The sequence below is a fragment of the Pongo abelii genome, chromosome 15, assembly GCF_028885655.2.
Source record: "Pongo abelii isolate AG06213 chromosome 15, NHGRI_mPonAbe1-v2.0_pri, whole genome shotgun sequence".
In the NCBI taxonomy this organism is placed as follows: Eukaryota; Metazoa; Chordata; class Mammalia; order Primates; family Hominidae; genus Pongo; species Pongo abelii.
In genome coordinates this window covers 3109380-3119072 of record NC_072000.2, presented here as the reverse complement: position 1 = coordinate 3119072, position 9693 = coordinate 3109380, and positions in this window count along the sequence as shown.

Here is a 9693-nt window from a genome sequence, read left to right as displayed (position 1 = left end):
CATTCCTCATTCCATTCCGTTCCGTTACAACCAGATTCCGTTCCACATTCCATCCCATTCCATTCCACATTCCATCCTACATTCCATTCCACATTCCATTCTACATTCCATTCCATTCCATTCCACGTTCCATTCCATTCCAATCCATTCCATTCCACATTGCATTCGATTCCATTCAATTCCATTCCACATTCCATTCCATTTCATTCCACGATCCATTCCATTCCATTTCACATTTCATTCTACATTCCATTCCATTCTTTTTCACATTCCATTTCACATTGCAACCCATTCCATTCCGCATTCCATTCCACGTTACTTTGCACGTTCCATTCCACGTTCTTTTCCACCACATTCCTTTCCATTCCATTCTGAATTCCTTTCCATTCCATTCCAAATTATATTCGACTTTCCCTTCCATTCCATTCCACATTCCATTCCATTCCATTCCGTATTCCATTACATTCCATTCCATTGCATTCCGCATTCCATTCCATTTCACACTGAATTCCATTTCACCCCACATTTCATTCCATTGAATTCCACATTCCATTCAACTCAATTCCGCCTTCCATTCCATTGCATTCCACATTCCATTCCATTCCACACTCCATTCCATTCCATTCAATTACACATTCCATTCCACATTCCAATCCACATTGCATTCCATTCCACATTCCATTCCATTCCATTCCAAATTCTATTCCTTTCCATTCCATATTCCATTCCATTCCACTTTCCATTCCTTTCCATTCCACTTTTCATTCCATTCCACTCCACTTTCCATTCAATTCCATTCCACATTCCATTTCATTCCACTTTCAATTCCATTCTATTCCATTATACATTCCAATCCACATTCCATTCCATTTCACTATTCATTCAATTCCATTCCATTCCAATTTCCATTCAATTCCGTTCCATTCCAAATTCCATTCCATTCCATTCCTCATTCCATTCCATTCCATTCCATTCCCCATTCCATTCCATTCCATTCCACATTCAATTCCATTCCATTACACATTCCTCTCCATTCCATTGCATTCCATTCCACATTCCATTCCATTCCATACCATTCCATATTCCATTGCTTTCCATTCCACACTCCATTTATTTCAATTCCATTCCAGATTACATTCCGCGATGCATTCCATTCCATTCCACATTCTATTCCATTCCATTCTGCTTTCCATTCCATTCCATTCCATTACATTCCACATTGCATTTCATACAATTCCGCATTCCATTCCATTCCTTTCCATTCCACATTCAATTCCATTAAAATCCACATTCCGTTCCATTCCGTTCCACATTTCATTCCATTCCATTACTTTCCACATTCCATTCCATTCCATTCCATTCTATTCCCTTCCACATCACATTCCATTCCATTCCACATTCCATTCCATTACATTCCACATTTCCTTCCATTCCTTTGCATTCCCCATTCCATTCCAATCCATTGCATTCCATTTCACATTCCATTCCGCATGCCATTCCATTCCTCATTCCATTCCATTCCTTTGCATTCCACATTCCATTCCATTCCATTCCATTCCATTCCTCTCCACATTCTATTCCACATTCCATTTCATTCCATTCTACTCCTAATTCAATTCCATTCCATTCCACATTCCATTCCTTTCCATCCCACATTCCATTCCATTCCATTCCACAGTCCATTGCTTTAAATTCAACACTCCATTCCATTCCATGCCACTTTCCACTCCATTCCATTCCACATTCCATTTCATTCCAGGTCACATAGCATTGGTTTCCATTCCACATTCCATTCCTTTCCATTCCACATTCGATTACTTTCCACATTCCAATACATTTCATTCCACATTTCATTCCATTCCATTCCTTATTCCATTCCATTCCATCCATTACACATTCCATTCCACATTGCATTCAATTCCACTTTGCATTCCATTCCACATTCCATTCTATTCCATTCCATTCCACATTACATTAAATTTCACATTCCTTTCCATTCCATTCCACATTCCGTTCCATTCCATTCCATCCCGTTACACATTCTATTCCTCATTCCATTCCATATTCCATTCCATACCATTCCACATTCCATTCCATTCCATTCCATTCCACATTCCATTCCATTCCATTGCGTTCCGTATTCCATTCCATTCAACTCAACATTCCATTCCATATTCCATTACATTCCATCCATTACACATTCCATTCCACATTCGATTCCATTCCACTTTCCATTCCATTCCATGTCCCATTCCATTCCGTTCCATTCCACATTGCATTCCATTTCACATTGCTTTCCGTTCCATTCCACATTCCATTCCATTCCATTCCATTCCATTACACGTTCTATTCGACATTACATTAAATTCCATTCCACATTTCATTCCATATTGCATTCCCTTCCATTCCACATTCCATTCCATTCCATTCCATTCCACATTCCATTCCATTCCATTGCATTCCACATTCCATTCCCTTCATCTCCCCTTTCTATTCCACATTCCATTCCACTTTCCATTCCATTCCACATTCCATTCCATTCCATTCCATTCCACATTCCATTCCATTCCATTGCATTCCACATTCCATTCCCTTCATCTCCCCATTCTATTCCACATTCCATTCCAGTTTCCATTCCATTCCATTCCACATTCCATTCCATTCCATTCCATTCCACTTTCCATTCCATTCCATTCCATTCCACATTCCATTCCCTTCATCTCACCATTCTATTCCACATTCCATTCCACTTTCCATTCCATTCCATTCCACATTCCATTCCATTCCATTCCATTCCACATTCCATTCCATTCCATTCCATTCCACATTCCATTCCATTCCATTGCATTCCACATTCCATTCCCTTCATCTCACCATTCCATTCCACATTCCATTCCACGTTCCATTCCATTCCTTTCCACATTCCATTCCATTTCATTGCAGTATCCATTCAATTCCTTTCGAAATTCCATTCCAAATTCCATGCCACAATCAATTCTATTCCATTCCACATTCCATTCCTTTCCATTTCTCTTTCCAATGCATTCGATTCCACATTCCATTCCATGTTCCTTTCCAACCCATTCCACGTTCTTTCCAACCCATTGCACCTCCATTACACGTTCCAATCCACATTCCATTCCTCATTCCATAAATCGTTCCATTCCATTCCTTTCCACGTTCCATTCTCACCCATTCAACTTTCCATTTCACATTCCATTCCTTTGCATTCCACGTTCCATTTCTCATTGAGTTTTACATTCCATTCCACAATCCATTCCGTTCCATTCCACATTCCATTCCACATTCGATTCCACATTCCATTCCATCCCATTCCACATTCCATTCCACTCCATTCCACATTGCATTCCACATTCCATTCCAAATTCCATTCCACGTTACATTCCATTCCATTCCATTTTCCATTCTACATTCTATTCTATTCCATTCCACATTCCATTCCATTCCTTTCCACATTCTATTCCACATTCCATTCCACATTCCTTGACACATTCCATTCCATTCCATTCCATTCCACATTCTCTTCCACATTCCACTCCACATTCTATTCCATTCCATTCCACATTCCATTCCGTATTCCATTCAATTCAATTCCCCATTCCATTCCACGTTACATTCCACATTCATTTCCACATTTCATTCCAAGTTCCATTCCAATCCATTCCACGTTCTATTCCAAGTGCCATTCCACATTACATTCCACATTGCAATCAACATTCCAATCCATTTAATTCTGCGATCCATTCCGCATTCCATTCCTTTCCGTTCGACTTTCCTTTCCACATTCCTTTCCTTTTTATTCCATGTATCATTCCACATTCAATTCCACATCCCATTCCACATTCCATTCCGTTCCATACCACATTTCATTCAACATTCCATTCCACATTCCATTCCACATTCAAATCCATTTTATTCCATTCCATTCAACATTCCATTCTTCAGTCCTTTCCATGCCATTGCACATTGCATTCCACATTGCATTCCACTTTCCATTCCACTTTGCATTCCATTCCATTGCAAGTTCCATTCTACATTCCATTCCACTTTGCATTCCATTCCATTGCATGTTCCATTCTACATTCCATTCCATTGCATTCCACATTTCATTCCGCATTCCATTCCACATTCCATTCCTTTCCATTCCACATTCCATTTCACATTCCATTCCATTCCATTAAACAATGCTTTCCACATTCCATTCCATTCCATTCCACATTCCATTCCACATTCCATTCCAATCCATTCAATTTCAATCTAAATTCCTTTCAATTTCAATCCACTTTCATTTCAATTCCATTCCACATTACATTCCATTCCATTCCACATTCCATTCCATTCCTTTCCACATTCCATTCCATTTCATTCCGCATTCCATTTCATTCCATTCCACATTCCATTCCACTTTCCATTCCATTGCATTCTACATTCCATTCCATTCCATTCCATTAAACCTTCCATTCCACTCTACTCCACGATCCATTCCATTCCATTCCACATTCCATTCCATTCCATTCCATATTATATTCCACATTCCATTCCAAATCCCATGCCACGTTCCATTCCATTCCATTCCACATTCCATTTCTGATTACATTGCACGTTCCATTCCATTGCATTCCACATTCCATTCCATTCCATTCCACATTCCATTCCACGTTGCATTCCAATCCATTACGCTTTCCATTCGCATTCCATTGCACATTCCATTTCACATTCCATTCATCGTTCTGTGACATTCCATTCCATGTTCCATTCCATTCCATTGCACGTTCCATTCCACATTCCATTCATTTGCATTCCACGTTCCATTCCACATTGAATTCCACATTCCATTCCACATTCCATTCCGTTTCATTCCACATTCCGTTCCATATTCCTTTCCACATTCCATTAAAAATTCCATTCCTTTCCATTCCATTCCACTCCACATTCCATTCCACATTCCATTCCATTCCATTCCAAATTACATTCCACATTCCATTCAACATTCCATTACATGACATTACATATTTCATTCTACATTCCATTCCATTCCATTCCAGATTCCATTTCCCATTCCTTTCCCAATTCCATTCCACATTCCATTCTCTTCCATTCCACATTCCATTCCATACCGTTCCACATTCAATTCCATATTCCATTCAATTCCATGCCCCATTCCATTCCACATTCCACTTCATTCAATTCTATATTCCATTCCACGTTCCATTCCATATTCCATTCCACGTTCCCTTCCATTCCATTCCACATTCCGTTGCACTCCATTCCACATTCCATTCAATTCCATTCCACGTTGCATTCTACGTTCCATTCCATTCCATTCCAGGTTCCATTCCTCCTACCAACGCACATTCCATTCCACATTCCTTTCCACATTCCATTCCATATTCCCTTCCACATTCCAATCCACATTTCATTCCACGTTCCATTCCAATCCATTCCACGTTCCACTCCAATCCATTCCACGTTCCACTCCACGTTCCATTCCACATTCCATTCCACATTGGCCTCAAAGTTCCATTCCATTCCATTACGTGTTCCATTCCACGTTCCACTCAATTCCATTACCCTTTCCATTCAACATTCCATTCCTGTGGTTTCCACGTTCCATTCCACTGTCAATTCCACATTCCATTCCACATCACTTTCCATTCCATTGCATATTCCATTCTACATTCCATTCCAATCCATTCCACATTCCATTCCACATTCCATTCCACAATACATTAATTTCCATTCCACATTCCATGCCACATTCCATTCCATTCCATTCCACAATCCATTCCATATTCCATTCCATTCCATTCCTCTTTCCATTCCACATTCCATTCAATTCCATTCAATTTCATACCACATTCCTTTCCACTTCATTCCACTTTCCATTCAATATCATTCCTCATTCCATTACATTCCATTCCATATTCCATTCCATTCCTTACCACATTCCATTCCATTTCATTCCACATTCCATTCAATTCCATTCCACATACAATTCCACATTCCACTCTATTCCATTCCACTTTTCATACCGTTCAATTCCATTCCACATTCAATTCCACATTCTATTCCATTACCTTGCACATTCCATTCCACTTTCCATTCCATTCCTTTCTACATTCAATTCCATTCCATTCCATTCCATTCCACATTCCATTCCAAATTCCAGGCCACAATCCATTCCTTTCCATTCCGCATTCCATTCCTCATTCCATTCCATTCCATTTCACATTCCATTCCATTCTATTTCACGTTCCATTCTTTTCAATTCCACATCCCATTCCATGTTACATTCCAACCCATTCCACTTTCCATTCCACTTTCCCATCCGCATTCCTTTCCTCATTCCATTCATCGTTCCATTCCATTCCATTCCACTTTCCATTCTCACCCATTCAACTTTACATTTCACATTCCATTCCTTTGCATTCCGCGTTCCATTCCTCATTGAATTCCACATTCCATTCCACAACCCATTCCGTTCCATTCCACATTCCATTCCAAAACTCATTCCGTTCCATTCCACATTCCATTCCACATTCCATTCCACAATCCATTCCATTACATTACACATTGCTTTCCACATTCCATTAAAAATTCCATTCCACATTCCATTCCATTCCACATTCCATTCCACAATCCATTCCATTACATTACACATTGCTTTCCACATTCCATTAAAAATTCCATTCCACATTCCATTCCATTTCCCATTCTACATTCCATTCCATTTTCCATTCTACATTCAGTTCCATTCCATTCCACATTCCGTTCCTTTCCATTCCACATTCTATTCCACATTCCATTCCACATTTCACGACACATTCCGTTCCCTTCCATTTCACTTTCTATTCCACATTCCACTCCACATTCTTTCCATTCCATTCCACATTCCATTCCATATTCCATTCATTTCAATTCCCCATTCCATTAAACGTTCCATTCCACATTCCATTCCACGTTCCATTCCAATCCATTGCACGATACATTCCATGTTCCATTCCACATTACATTCCACATTGCACTCAAAGTTCCATTCCATTGAATTCCGCATTCCATTCCACGTTCCATTCCATTCCATTTGACTTTCCATTCCACAATCCATTCCACAATCCATTCCATTCCATTCCATATTATGTTCCACATTGCATTCCAAATCCCATGCCACGTTCCATTCTATTCCATTCCACATTCCATTCCACATTCCATTGCATATTCCATTCAGCTTTCCATTGGACATTCCATTCCATATTCCATTTCACGTTCCATTCATCGTTCTGTTCCATTCCATTCCACGTTCCATTCCATTCCATTGCACGATCCATTCCATATTCCGTTCATTTGCATTCCACGTTACATTCCACATTGAATTCCACATTCCATTCCGTTCCATACCACATTCCATTCCACACTCCATTCCACATTGCATTCAACATTCCATTCTGTTCCACTGCACATTCCTTTCCTCATTCTATTCTGCATTCCATTAAACATTCCATTCCACATTATATTCCTCACTCCATTCCACATCCCATCCCACGTTGTATTTTGTTACGTTCCACATTCCTTTCCACATTCCATTCCACATTCCATTCCATTCTATTCCACATTCCATTAAACATTCCATTCCATTCCATTTCACATTCCATTCCGTTAAATTCCAGATTCCTTTCCATATTCCATTCCACATTCCATTCCATTCTATTCCACATTCCATTAAACATTCCATTCCATTCCATTTCACATTCCATTCCGTTAAATTCCAGATTCCTTTCCATATTCCATTCCACATTCCATTTCACATTCGGTTCTACCTTACGTTCCACATTCCTTTGCATTCCATTTCACATTTCATTCCATTGCATTCCACATTCAATTTCACATTCCATTCCTTTCCATTCCACATTTCTTTCCACATTCCATTCCATATTCCATTCCTCATTCCGTTCAATATTCCATTCCACATTGCATTCCACTCCGTTTCACATTTCGTTCCACATTGCATTTCATATTCCATTCCATTCCATTCCTCATTCGATTCCATTCCACATTCCATTCCTTTCCAATCCACATTTCATTCAATTCCATTCCCCATTCCTTTCCATTCCATTCTACATTCCTTTCTACGATCCATTCCAATGTCCATTCAATTACATTCCACGTTCCGTTCCATATTCCATTCCATTCCATTCCAGTTATCTTTCCACGTTTCATTCCACATTCCATTCCATTCCATTCCGCATTCCATTTGATTCCATTCCACATTCCATTCCATTCCATTCCATTCCACATTCCATTACACGTTCCATTGCATTCTATTGCACTTTCCATTACACATTGCATTCGACTTTCCCTTCCAAATTCCAATCCACATTTCATTTCACTTTCTATTCCACTCCATTTCACAATCCTTTCCACATTCCACTCCATTCCGTTCTATTCCATATTCTATTCCATTCCATTCCACATCCCATTCTACATTCCATTCCAATTAATTCTATTCCACATTCCATTCCATTCCATTCCAAATTCCATTCCATTCCAATCCACATCCCATTCCACATTCCATTCCAACTTCCATTCCACATTCCATTCCATTCCATTCCACATTCCATTCCATTCAATTCCACATTTCATTCCACATTCCTTTCCTCATTCAATTCCACTCCATTCGATTCCACATTCCATTACATTCCATTCCACATTCCATTCCATTACACATTCCATTCCAAATTCCATTCCACATTCCATCCACGTTGCATTCCATACCATTAAACATTCCATTCCACTCCATTCCATTCCACATTCCATTCAATTCAATTCCACTTTCCATTCCTTTCCATTGCACATTCCATTCCGTTCCATTCCATTCCAGGTTCCATTCCATACTGTTCCACTTTCCGTTCATTCCATTCCACATTCCATTCCACATTCCAGATAATTGCGTTCCATTCCACATTACATTCCATTCCATTAATCATTCCGTTCCTCGTTCCATTCCACTTTCCATTGTGCATTCCATTACATGTTCCATTCCACGTTCCATTCCATTCCATTCCACATCCCATTCCACATTATGTTCCATCCCATTCCTCATTCCATTCCACTCCATTCCACATTCCATTCCACATTACGTTCCATCCAATTCCACATTCCATTCCATTCCTTTCCACATTCCATTCCATTCCATTCCACGATCCATTCCATCTTCCGTTCCAATCGATTCTATCCCAGATTCCATTCCGCTTTCTATTCCATATTCCATATTCCATTCCATTCCATTCCACTTTCCATTCCACATTCCTTTGCTTTGCATTCCACATTCCATTCCATTCCACATTCCTTTCCACATTACATTCCACGTTCCATTCCACGTTCCATTCCATTACATTCGACGTTTCATTCCTCATTCCAGTACACATTCCATTCCATTCCGTTACACAGTGCTTTCCGCATCCCAATCCACATTCATTTCCACTCCATTCCACGTTCCATCCCATTCCATTCCACATTCCATTCCATTCCAGTCCACATTCTATTCCATTCCATTAAACATTCCATTCTATTTCCACTTCACATTCCATTCCATTCCATACCATTCCACATTCCGTTCCATGCCATTCCATTCCTTTCCGCATTCCATTCCATTGCATTCCACATTCCTTCCCACAT